We start from the raw sequence: 14,009 nt of genomic DNA, 5'->3' as shown, positions 1-14,009 counted from the left end.
TGCAACATCAAACATGTGGGTATTGTGTTCAGCTTCCCTCTTTGGAACATAAAGCATACGAGTGTTGTGTTCAGCTCTTTACTCTTTGCAACATCAAACATACGGGTGTTGTGTTCAGCTTCTCACTCTGAAACATCAAACATTCGAGTGTTGGTTCTATCATCCCACACAGAAACATTAAACACGATTTTGTGTCCCAACCTTAACCATCAAACGTGATTGGATTTCTGTCTTAAACTCTCCATCTCAGGATTACGCTCGGGTTTTCTTCTCGAGACCATGACGTATTTTGCAAAGTTTAGCGTCAGAATTACCGGCAGCTTCTATCTTAAGCGATCAAATAAAGATCAGCGACAACAGATATAGTTTTCTGCTGACTATTTAACCAGCAGATCTCCTGCCTCTCCTTGTTTAATTACGTTTCTATGGGAACCAGACCTGGCATCATGTTCAGCAGTCGGAATCTTGTCATCCGGATACAGAGTGGATAAAAAAGGTACAGATTGAGACAAAGGCAGTGGCCCAGTGAAGACGTTTCATGGCCGTAAGCTGAATCAGGTCACTGCGTCCATGTGCACTCGACTCAGTTAGTCCACCAGCTGTTTTGCATAATTTATACAAATGTAACATGTTAATGTGCGTATGATTGATAGTTGCGCATGCGCAAATGAACATTCGGACTTTAGAAACTCGATATCAATCTTACCCAAAGGTTTTCTGATCTGGGTGGGGTGTCGAAGACATTTCCAAATTTGAAGCATCACTTCCAATACCATCGCTATGTGACTCGTAAAAAGTTCCCGCAAAATATTTAATATGTGCCATGGCTTTGTATGTGTTTGTGCCAGTGTTTCATCACAACTGTGTAGCGATTAATAAGCACATGCTCATGACACATCGGAGTCGCACAATGGCTGCTTTCATCAGACATTAGCTTTCCCCATTTGCCAAGCACCTTGGTGTTTTGTGGCTCAGTCCTATGGTTTTAACCACAGCAACCTCTGGAAAGTATCATTTTAGGACAGTCGAGAAGGTCGTCGGTTTATTTGCTGTCGTTGTCCCTACTACATTTATTCATGTAATTACTTCGCTATTATTTACGATGTTAAAGGCTTTCACAAAAAAGTTTTATCCGAGTCTTCAAAGACAGAGAAACGAAGACTGTCTGTCTTTTTGTTTGTTAACAGTCGTCTAATGTCTTTATAGTCTGAGTACATAAGCTGTATCACTGTGGTATTTGATGAAAATGCTAAAAGGTTTACGATCTTTTGTAGAATGCAAAAACGTTTAAAAAATATTGCACACTGTGAAATGTAAAATCCTTTGTTTTCAGTGCTAAACTCTCACACTCTCAGCCGCAATATTTCGAACAGTTCTACACATGGACACAGTGCGATATTGATTTGTATGAATCTGAAATATATGGTTGTAGCTGAGAATATTTATTACTTGTTTTCTCCGTACCGATTGGCCGTTTATGATTCCACTATTAACTCTAGTTCCAGTGTGTCATCATGAATTGTCATTGTTACAGACCGCCTCTGTGGTGTAGTGGTTTGAGTGTTCGCCAGGAGAGCGGAAGGTCGCGGGTTCGATCCAAGCCTATGTTATACCAAAAGACGTTAAAATACTAAAATATGGTACTTGCTGATACCTGCCTGGCGCTGCCAGCTGAAGTATGGGTTAGTTCAAGCAGCCACACATACAAACACACGGCATATGTAATAGTTTGAAGTTAGACCTTAACCCGTATTTCACCTTACCTCTCATTGTTATAAATATATTTGGAGATGGATAAATACATTTGACGTCACAAATGGGATAATGAATTCCACGTTGTTCGACACGTGATGAGAATGGCGATGAAGGATCCGAAGATGTAGAGTAATCTACACACAGCTCAGAATTACTTTATTGTCAGTCACTCGAGGGTTCAAGTTGACAAGCCAAACCACAGATGTGGAAATACATTATTACTCTGGACGCATAATCCATACTTCCTCCAGGTTCATTAACCCCATTAGCATGTTCTCGCCATCACGATGCGGACGTTTGACAGCAGTACATTTGTGAACTGTAAGTCACAATGATAGCACCGTTCAAATCATTTGTTGTTATGTTAAAAATGTGCTTCCAAAGTCCTTTTGTACACCAATGTATTTTACAGAGGTGACCCTGAAGGTCTGATGATGCAGTGAAAGAAGTCATTACAACTATCATGTCAGTTGACAAGAAGAATGATTCGTTCATATTGACCCTAGTTTCTCCAGTATTTCACACCGTGTGGCGGTGTTGGGACCAGTGGTTAACCTACGGTCACATAACTCCATGAAGAACATGATGAGTGAGTGAGTGAGTTTGGTGTAATACGGTTTCTAGCAACATTCCGGCAACATCACGGCAACATCACGGCAGGGGACACCAGAAATTGGCTTTACACACACACACACACACACACACACACACACACACACACACACACACACACACACACACACCTCTCTCTCTCTCTCTCTCTCTCTCACACACACACACACACGCACACGCACGACCACGCACATCCTCACCCGCAAGCATACAAAAGGGACCCCTATAGAATGATTATGAGTCACCTCACAGTCGTGTCGTATTGTATGTGTTATGGAAATGAGATAAAGGATCCACCTGACAATGGCAGACTCCTGTCGTGCAGACTGTAACAATTTCCTATCTATATCGGGACCTGAACATGTGGGAGGACATTATTGGTTTCATATTCATACAATCAGTGTGAAATGTAGACATCCATATTGTTTACCCCTTTCACACTTACACACGTACGCACACACACACACACACACGCACACACACACACACACACAGAGAGAGAGAGAGAGAGAGACAGACAGACAGACAGACAGACAGACAGAGAAAATTAGAGTTTGTTGTGTCGTTAAATCCAGCTAGTCCAATCTTGTTTCATTAAGCCATGTTTGATACCAGGATCGTAATTGATATGTAGCTCCTTAACGCCAAGACTTCGTTGAGTTCTGAAGCAGGCATAAAGGGATCCTTTTCACAATGTATGATTGGAAACCTCAAGGGTGGAGACGTCAGATCTGGATAGCCTTGGGCCGAGTCAGATCAGACCCAAACAACAGCGAGTGTGAAAAGAAAAATGTGTAAGTTCCATTTAATTACTTTTATGTCATAATGCAACAGGAAGGATGAATGTGATTGGTTAAAGAGCCTCTGAAAAGTGAATCTGATTGGTTGTAGAACCTTTGAAGTGAAAATCTGATAACTTGCTGAACATTTACATAAGGGCACAATGTACGTTGCTGGTAGTCACATACGCTGAAGCGGTATTGTAATCGATTTGAACAAGACGTTAAATTTCACCTTCTAATGTAATTAATAATCATGCGTCCAAAGTGTGTTCAGTCACAGAAAAACAATATCCCACTTCAGTCGTTCACATTTCTTCAACACGCATATCTGTGACTGCTGATTCTAATTCAGTTATTGTCCCTAATTCGATTATATGCTGGACAGTCTCTTCAGGGGGCAACGACCGAGGTAATACTAATATTTGAGCCCATGCAGCCGGTCAAACTGTACACGTTGTCTCGTCTATCCTGACCTTTGACAGAGTAATTGTCGGCACATCCGCGAATCTAAGAGGATCGTTTGTCAGCAAGACGTATATTGTCTTACAAGATCCGGGACAAACCACAACAGCACTGAGCAGAATTGTCGGTGTTCGCAACTACGCCACTGAAGTCAGATATGCGTCATATTGCCCATCTTTGTCATACGATATACAGTACATGTATACAGAACCGCAGAAGAAATGTGATGACTCTGTAAAACATTTTGCCAGATATATCTTTATTTTCATTATTTCTTTACTTCTTATATGTTAGCTAGGCCAAGTTCGTAGACAATGTTCGAGAAAATTTGGTTTCAGATTCTGTGTTTGATGAAAAAAAACCCACGTCATCAGTTACTTAAACTGATTAAGTAATAATGGGACAAGGTTTTTCTGCGTATTTCATGAAATTGACAGTGCGCGTGCATCTCGAGGGGTCATCCCTATAGGAACAGACACCGAATATGTACCGAATCATTCACTGTTCGACAGTAGCGACAGGTCACGATTATCAAGGGAACAGAATGCTGGCTATACTGCAAGACATGTTTCAAATCACGTTCTGTTCCTGTTCGGCAAAGGTCCAAGCCAATGGAAGCACATTTGACCGTCCTCGCAGTGGAAGACCGCCTGTGACCTGTATAACTGTTCTGCTAAGACTATGAAAAACTGCACGGACAACCATTGACAATCACTAGAGACCAATCCGAGTGCCGCGGCGTTTGAGGCAGAAAACGTCAGATGTCACGGGCCTTACCGGGATTCGATCCTCAGTGTTCGACATCGTTGTGTTCGTCTCTACTGGGCCGCTCACCGTCGGAAGTGGCGTGACCGGAAGTGGCCAACTGTAGTCTCCTCCGACGAAAACTGGTATTGCGTCTCGACGGCCGATGGCAGCGTAAGCGTCTGGCGACGACGCTGGAAGCGTTTTGCAGATGATTCTGTCCTGGAAAGAGACTCGTGGGGAGGTCCAAGCATAATGGTGTGGAGTGTTATTGCTATCAATAGCAAACTAGGCCCTGTCCAGAATATTGGTCCTGGTAGAGGACATGATGTAACATCTGCCCGCTACATTAATCAAGCGCTGAGACTCTTCGCTGTGCCACAATTTGGTCGTCAGGGAAACCTTGTCTTTCAGCAGGACAACGCACATGCCCATACTGCCAGAGCAACTACAGACGTCTCCGTCAACACGACATACAAACATATCAATGGCCTGCCCGCAGTCCAGACTTAAACCCGAGAGAACACTTGTGGGACCAGATTCAAAGGACGCTCAAAGATGTGCGACCAGGGCCGATAACTGCAGCTGAACTCTCTCAGGCGTATCACCTAAGTCCCTATGGCCGTCAACAAACGTCTCGTCCAATTCATGTGCAGACGCTGCAGTGCCTTTGTCAACGCTCAAGGAGGCCATACACGTTATTGACTATGGGATCGCACTGTTATGTCACCTATCGTCATTTTCACTTGTAATTGTCTGTCTGAAATCCGTCTGTAAGTATTGATGTTCAAACAAGCCAATTTTGAAATCTTTCCTACAGTTATTATCTTACTTATATGTGTTTGAATTAAACTGATTACCAGTTTCAAAACGGGAATGACGGGGTTTTTTTGGCGGTTCAGAGTATCTGTAGTAGAACATCAGTTACATGTAGACATACCTTTCAGCATTGTCATACAATGTACCTTTGCTAGAACCGAATGTACCTAACCGTGATATGCCTATATTCTTTGGCTTATGATCACGTAAGGTGTTACCGAATTAAACTTTCCAACAAGATCATAAGGCATGTATGGTATTATAAACACAAAACAGTGTGCGTATTTTATTCATTCGTGTCGCAAGGTTGAAGTAAGGTAAGTTTTTGTCATTTCTTACGACCAAGGTAGGCCCACAAACATCAACAGCTTGATGTATCTTCACTACATTTTCCTGGCTCAGCACGTTGTCACGAACTGTATCGCTGGTGTCGATAATCTGTACACTCATCACGAATAGACATGTTTATAATTCCGAACATAATTGCTTTATAGTCTTTGCGAAAGGCCAGGAGCCTCTAATTTGAAATAACATTTCCCAAAGCTCTTTCAAGAATTATAGGACCTACCTCCTATGTTCCCCACCTCTATTAGCTAGACTTGGAGACGCCAGGCCTCAGTTTCATCACATGTGTTCCTCGCATTAAACTTTTAATCCATGAAAATGTTTGAACCATTCCCTCTATCCACAAGAACCGATTGTAATCTCGTCGTATGATTAAGCACGAACTACCCCAGCTTCAACTTGTAATTGTAAATTCCAGAACGAATACTCCGTGCCTGAATCTAAAATTCGCAAAACCTAGAAATTGGTCAAATGTAGCATATATTAGTTTGGATTACACTTTCTCAGTACAGATTCTAGAAATCCTTGTATATTTTACGTAGTGGTGGGTAGGGTACAATGAATGGGTAGTTCCACCAGGGATTCAAACCCAACGTCTCAGAGTGACACCTAATTGTCAGGTCACAATGTCTAATCCACTCAGTCACAATGCCACTGGCCTTCACCAACTCCAGGAGGTACCATTAACGCATGTAAAACGATTTTGAAAATACATTCTTGGACAATAGGGATCGTATGAGCCTTGCAGCGAGCGTACCTCGTCACGCACTGACCTTTTATTGACTTATTTCCAACATGACTAGACAAGAGCAAATTATGATTACACGATGCCATTTAGAAAGTGGTCAAATGCAACATATGTCATATTTGGGATTTCACTTTCTTAGTAAAGTACAAATTCTAGTACTTTTTTCGGTTGAGTCCCGTCCGGGATTCGAACCCGCACCCTCAGAGTCAGGCACCTAATCGCCAGCACACAAAGTCAGCCGCCTAGCCCGCTCAGCCACAGATTCTAGAAGTGGAAGTCGCGGTGGCTGAGCGGGCTAGGCGGCTGACTTTGTGTGCTGGCGATTAGGTGCCTGACTCTGAGGGTGCGGGTTCGAATCCCGGATGGGACTCAACCGAAAAAGCACTAGAATTTGTACTTTACTAAGAAAGTGAAATCCCAAATATGACATATGTTGAAGAGCAAATTAGTACACAAAGGATGATACAGATATTGACATAATTTGCGGAGGAATAATTAATACCCTTTAGATGGTATAATTAACATGCGCTGCCTGTTTCCGGCATAAAGATACATGGATCCGATGAGAGCTCCCTTGACGGTTGATATCGATAAATAGCCTTGACATGCTAATATCTGACCGTGCTGATACCATAAATAAGATGGGTGTGATTATTGGTGGGCATTTTAGAAAGAACGATTTCAAATATGTAATCGACAAATATAGTATTACAGCTTTTGTACTAGTCGCAGATTTGTCTGTATTGAGTCAATGGGTAAGTGAGTTTAGTTTTACGCCGCAGTCAGTATTATTCCGGCTATATGGCGGCGGTCTGTAAATATTCGAATTTGGGCCAGACTATACAGTGATCAACAGCATGAGCATCGATCTGCCCAATTAGGAACCGATATCATGGTAACCACGTCAGCGAGGATGACCACCAGACCCCGTTAGTCGCCTCTTGCGACAAACTTGGGTTACTGAGGACCAGTATTCTAACTCGGAGCTTCACGGGTTGTCTGTACTGGACCTGATTAGTAGAAAATACTGAATGGCAAGCAGAGTGTGATAATGACTTACGTCATCACGCATGTATCAAGGCATAAGTGAAGGAGTGGGCCCGGATCAACGCCCCACCTTGAACGGTATTTCAAGCATGTCACGACGTGTTTCCTCATAGAGGAAGGACATGCACATGACAACGTTTCCCACATTCCTGCAAGTGATTACGGGTATGATGGGGACACACCATAAACAGCAGGACGAACCTTGATCACGTTTCCTGCACACCTTAGTGAAGCATGGTAATAAGAATACACACTCAGCTGTTAGTTCAGGACATGCGACCCTTTTCGCGAACACTATATGCCATCAACGATTTTCAGTGAACTTTTCATAAAATATGTTTTGATGACTATTTGCCTTTAAAATGACCCATTTCCGTAATGATAATGTCCTACCTCAGAGTCTATTTTAAGATGCTAACTATGTCATATGCAAAAGTGTCTTCCTGCAGCACCATCAAAACTGGCGGTACCAGCTGTTGGCCCCTGTGGCACCAGTCATAGACACATGCAAATAAGGGCAATTATTCATCTAAAAACAACCCACGGTCACTGGTGTGTTAAATTTAGAAATAACCCCCACACACGTGGCTCTTGTAACACATCGTGAAAGCAAGAGTCATATAACGCACCTTGAAATTTTCAAGGAAAGAATATGCTGTATTGTACATTACGATTCGTAAACATTATGGACGAGAGACTATGGATCTACATATAGAGAAAGTTGATTATTGGAAGGATGTAGTAGTTCCTGCCTGTATTGTAACTCTGTCAAATGTAAACAGGTTGACATGCGAAACTAATTTAAATGTCGGCATTTTCAATTTATCCACAAGAAAAACCCGCTGTGGCACTGCAGAGTATAATAGAATGATTTTAAACATTGTCCAAATATCTTCAAATACAGCAACCGGAAATGAAAACGCAGTTTAGAGGCATATTAAATCATTCTAAAACATTACTTCCAGAATATTTGATTGAATATGGCTGCCCATTTACACCCCAGGTATCCTAGCATATGTGACCCTTTATCACCTTCTAAAACGAACGCAATAGTTTCACATCTTTTCAACAAAAATCTGTGAGGGTAGTAACATTATGTGTGTAACAATACCTCCCGGACGTATTGGAGTGACTGATTCACTTACAAGATTTCAACTTGAAATGCTGGCATTCAAAATATTCAGATGTGTTTTCAATGGTCGGAAATTAATTTGGTGCACCAACTATTCCTGTTGATGAATGGTAATATCTCTATATAATATGTCATAACCGACCCATGGTATATATGTAGGCGATGACACAACCTACGTACAGGATATCTGTATTTGATACCATTTGTAATTCAGTGACAAAAATACTACATCCATGTGTGAGTGTGTGTCATAGAGCCAGTAATACAGTCTTGCTGACCTAGACTAGTGCTGTAGCTGCGGTCATTCCCCTCAGGCCGCTCGCCATTGGTGTCAGACGTGAATACCAATAACGCTCCTACTCGGCCGGGACGGAATAAACAACCAGGCAACTCATTTATTCATCTCTGACAGCGAGCAGACTGGACGTGCACAATCTTACATCCCGCAAAACGTAATTCGTTCCCGTTTAAACTTCACTGAGAGGAATCGTATTATGTTAGCCTTAGAAAAAATGTCCAGTTTAACTGAAACATTCAGTGATTAATAGACATTTCAGTGTGCACATTAGAGTGTATGCATTATACATTATCCTGCTAAAATCAATATATCATTTGAGCTTTTTCAGGAATACGTTGCGCCAAGGGAAATGTCAGCATAGCAAGTACTGTTAAAGGAAACATTAACTATAATATATTTATGAAATAAAACACTTACAAACATACTTTCTTCAATAATAAATAATTGATACGTCTTCCTCCACTGGACACAGATTTAACAGGGAACCATGTTGCCTCGAACGTCTACCTGTCAGTTTATTCCAGGAAAATGGAATGATTTCCTAATTATTTGTCATCTACCCCAATCAACAAACCATGCATTGTTATTTTGGCGTGTGGAACGTCTAACCTTTGTATCTGTGTTATATATTTACGCCTGTGACATTTTGATATCCACACTATTGTATTATATCGGTACCAGTGCTTCAGGATAAGACTCTCGTCCACAAATGCCTTTGTTTCTACCACATCAGGTATATACATCACGTAGTTTAATCTGAGAAGAACATTTTCCATCAACTGCTTTAATCAAGAGCTGGGTTCATTAGCAAAAGGAATCTATACAGCGGCCTGTTGGCACTATCGTCTAGGTATTCATGGGTAGGATCAGTGATCAATATTTCACTGTAAAGAGAAGGGGCTCTTGGAGGGTGTTCACCTCTGGAATTATTGGGATTATTGGCATGACGAAGTCTCGCCCCTCTTGCACGTTAAACGTTTGAAAGTGAAAAGAACAGAATTAAAATTTAAATGAGAGCTTAAAGTGCTCATGGCCAACAAGACTTGTTTCCTACAGCCAGTTGTTCATGTGCTATATGGGCAGATGATCCCCTGTAACATTCATCATGATAATGTTTGAAAAACCCGTCATGTCAAAATCGAAACATCGTCTTTTGCACTGAATGCATATTTTTTCGTTGGAAGTAGTTTTAGAGACACCACTGGAATTATTGATTAGTCAGCATCGGTCTACATGATCAGGAATGTTGAATTGTTTACTTGACATGAATGTAAAATCTGGCAAGCTGTCCATCTAGTGGAAACTGTTTTAAACCGCATTTCGTCATGAAGTATAATGTTTAGTACATAGTTTTGGTATCACTCATATTTTAATACCACCACTCCCTCACCCAGCTAGGGGGTTTCCAGGACCTCTCACATGGTAAGGCAGTAGGACCCTACTTACATTCAGTTGGTGTCCCTCGCGTTGGTGCCCTTACAACTGGTCATCTGACATCTGAATCACCTCTAAAGCTGTTTAAGGTAAAAGACACCAACTGGGGAAGGGCTACCCTAATATGAACGCCGACATTTCACACTGATTAAATGAATGTGAAACCAATAAAGTCCTCCCACATGTTCAGGTATCGATGTAGATGGGAAATTGTTGTAATGTTGCACGTCAGGAGTCTGCCATTGTCAGATGGATCCTATAACGTATTTCCATAACACCTACAATACAAGACCTCGAGGTGCCTACACAATTTGGGGTGTGGGTGGGGCGCGTGTGTCTGTGTGGGCAGTAGGGGTGAGGATGGTTATATGGATTGATGAACAGGGACAAGCTCCACAATGCCCATATAAAGGTCATACTTGGGGCAGAATTCATAAACAAATCTGTTGTTCAGAGCTGAACACTCACTCCTGCCCTACCTGTCAGTTTTTACCCTTTAATGTTGACTGGACAAGACAAGCAGTTCAAGTAATGAACATCCTCATACGAAGGACCACGCCAAAGCCTGTATCTGTACACACTCACTCGTCCTTGGTGTTATAGGAGGGCGTAGTTTCGTTAGGTTACATGTTGTTTATGAATAGTATTTAGACCTTTGCGCACATTATCTTTCTGATGATTCTCTTGTTAAGAATATAAGAACTCATAACGAAAAGGGCATTCGGTGGTTTAGATAGAGAGCGATGGATGAAGGCTATTGTCCTATTGTCAGTGTTGATTCTGTCAGTGTTGATTCTGTCAGTGTTGAGTCTGTCAGTGTTGAGTCTGTCAGTGTTGATTCTGTCAGTGTTGATTCTGTAATGCATCACAGTATAGAAATACATGTCAACAGACCGAGGGTCTTGGTTTTATACAAGGGAATGCTTTCGGAACGAACTCTGCATGGAGGTCAGTTAAGGAAAAGAGCAGCCGCATACAGTCGTTCGGGACCGATGAAGGCTGTGACGGATAAAGTACAAAATCCCACGAAGTCCTAATCTCGGTTGACTCCTAAACTTAGAGGCATGGGCAGCGATTTATTCTCGAGTCCCTTCTCCCGCTTTAGTATTCAATCTACAAGAATAGCACACTCTAGGAAATCTGCTAAATTTTCCGACCCCCTCAAAGTCTGTGAACAGAAAGGAAATTATTTGGTAGTATTTTCCGTGCCGCGTTGCCCGAATAACGAACACAACAGGGACCTGCCAATGCTCGGATCCTGGGAAAACGGCGATTGGTCTTGCTAGAAAATTAATTAAATCTCAAAGGAATTTTGGCCTGGAGACAAAACGATTAATAACGTTGTGTTGGAAGGTGCATGGTCTGACTTCCCTTACCAATATTACTCCACAGTGCCCGGGAACCACTAACGCGTATTTGCCATGGGAAAACACGATACTCTGGCAATATGTGTCCTTCGCAAGTTTCAAGGACAACGTTGAGAATGATTTTTTAAGCATGAAGTATATATGTGATCATACATAGATTCAGAATGATATAAAATTGAGTGCACTGATAACATTTGTTATCAAATAAACACAAGTGTTTTTTTTATTCCATTAATAGTCATGAAGAAGGCATTCTATATTTCTAATGTCTTTCTAATGTCAGATGTAAAGATGAAACTTACTCTTATCCACCCATCCACCCATCCACCCATCCACCCATAGACAGAACGCAAACACACTGACGGCCAAACAGGTTCAAAAGGATGGGGAACAACACTGACCGGCAAGCAAACCAAAGATCACCACACAAGACAAACTCAACTAAAACATATATAAATATTTCAACAGGCTTCAGACACATAGTATATACTACATAAAAGGTCACATGCGGGTACCAGCTAGCCACATGGGAGTGATGGAAACAGACATGTGAATATCAAACAATCAGTCACACCCTTCCTAGGCACACCCAGTCACACACGGACACCACACAATCAACCAAACACAGATATTACACAAACAACCACACCCAGACACGACACAACCAATCACGAACGCCACAAAACCAGCCAAACACGAACACCACAAAACCAGCCAAACACGAACACCACAAAAGCAACTAAACATGAATACCACACCACCAGCCAAATACGAACACTACACAACCAACTCAACACAGACACTACACAATCAACCGAACACAGACACCACATAACCAACCAAACACAGACACGACATAAGTTACATCACAAAGCCAACCAGACACCAGAGTACTAGACACAGCTTTTACGGGAAATACTTGTATGTATATGTTGGATACTGTCATTTGTCACACCATATCACTCCAGAGTAACTGGCAAGTGAACGTCATTGCCTGATTTTATACTTCATTACAGAGTACTTTGTTTAAATGTGAGTCCCACAGAGAATTTGTGTATCCTGATGTAAACGGCAAATGTCAACTCAAATAACACGATACACAGACCATGGTGAAGAAGAGGATACACCATTTTGGAACACTTCAGTTATGTTACCGTGCAACCGTGTGATTATGTTTAGCCTTCGTGTAGACTTGCGTGTCGTGAACCCAGTCGTGGTCCCGTCACTGACGCCTGGTGGACAGTTTGAACTGACCAGATGAAAAGCACGGCGATATGGCCCAGGCCCCGGGGCCGTTCTTCTCGAGCTGTAGTGGTTATACTTTCATCAACATGGATTACAAGGGTCGGATGAATGAGTGAGTTTAGTTTTACGCGGCACTCAGCATTCGTCCAGCAATATGTAAACAATCGAGTCTGGATAGGACAATTCAGTGATTAACAGCATGAGCATTGGTCTATGCATTTCGGATACGATGATATGTGTCAACAACGTGAGCGAGCCTGACCACCCGATCCCGTCAGTCGCCTCTTGCAACAAGCATGAATTACTGAAGACCGACCCTATCCAAGGTCCTCACGGGTCCTTCATGAGCTCGTGATTAAGTGTGATGTCAAACTAATGAGTATTTAAGCCGCATGTGTGGACGACGCTGGGAGATAACACTGCACTAAGTTTTATTATATCTAAATATATAAGTTTGATTGTAAGGAATAAACCGATTTAAACTGAAAGGTAGTCCCAGTGAGACCTAGGGAAAGTTTGACTTTCTTCATGTAGGGGTTTAGCATTGCAGGGAGGGCAATGTTGCAGGGACAATAATGTGGGTCACGATCTATTAAACTCGTATGGTCATGAAACATGGAATAACAACCATTATATCACGGCAAATTTTAATTAACCCAACGTTATACACCATGTTAGCATGTAATGAAACAATGCATTCCAAGACGTTTTGTAACCAACGTCCATATGGTCGTCACCGACAGTCATACGAATGTGCAAACTGACAAGAACTGATTCTACAGCTGATATGTGTCTGAAAGCTCTGCATTTGAGGTCGATACATCGTATTTGACAAAGTAAGCCATATTCTCACTAACCACGTAATACTGTCCCTTCCGCCTGCGACTATTTAACCAAATAATTCACACTGATTAGTCTAGTGTAGTTATCGACAAAAGATTATCGACATGAGTTCATGTAGACATATGAAACAGTTCTGTTGCAGCCCCATATCTGCTTTGTGTTTCAAGCATAGAATATAGCCCTCCTATATAATTTCAGGAAGAAAAAGAGAGATAGCATTTTAACTGCAGTGCACAAACATCGTACAAACCAATATTCGATACTCACATGTGCTCAGCTGTACATCAAGGACGACGCCCTCGTTAATACGCAATGATGATATTTTCAACCTTTAAAATATGAGTGTCATATTACTTTTAGCGCTATCATATTGGTA

The 14,009-nt window shown here is 41.8% G+C and overlaps 1 protein-coding gene across 1 annotated transcript in view; it reads right to left on the bottom strand.

Annotated features, from left to right (window-relative positions):
* The window catches only part of LOC137258492 (RNA-binding protein 39-like), a 378,418-nt gene that overhangs the window by 156,299 nt on the left and 208,110 nt on the right, over positions 1-14,009 (bottom strand). The gene's annotated exons all lie outside the window — the stretch shown is intronic.

This window comes from Haliotis asinina, chromosome 12 (genome assembly GCF_037392515.1).
Source record: "Haliotis asinina isolate JCU_RB_2024 chromosome 12, JCU_Hal_asi_v2, whole genome shotgun sequence".
NCBI classification, from domain to species: Eukaryota; Metazoa; Mollusca; class Gastropoda; order Lepetellida; family Haliotidae; genus Haliotis; species Haliotis asinina.
This window is presented reverse-complemented; position numbering and strand designations above follow the sequence as displayed.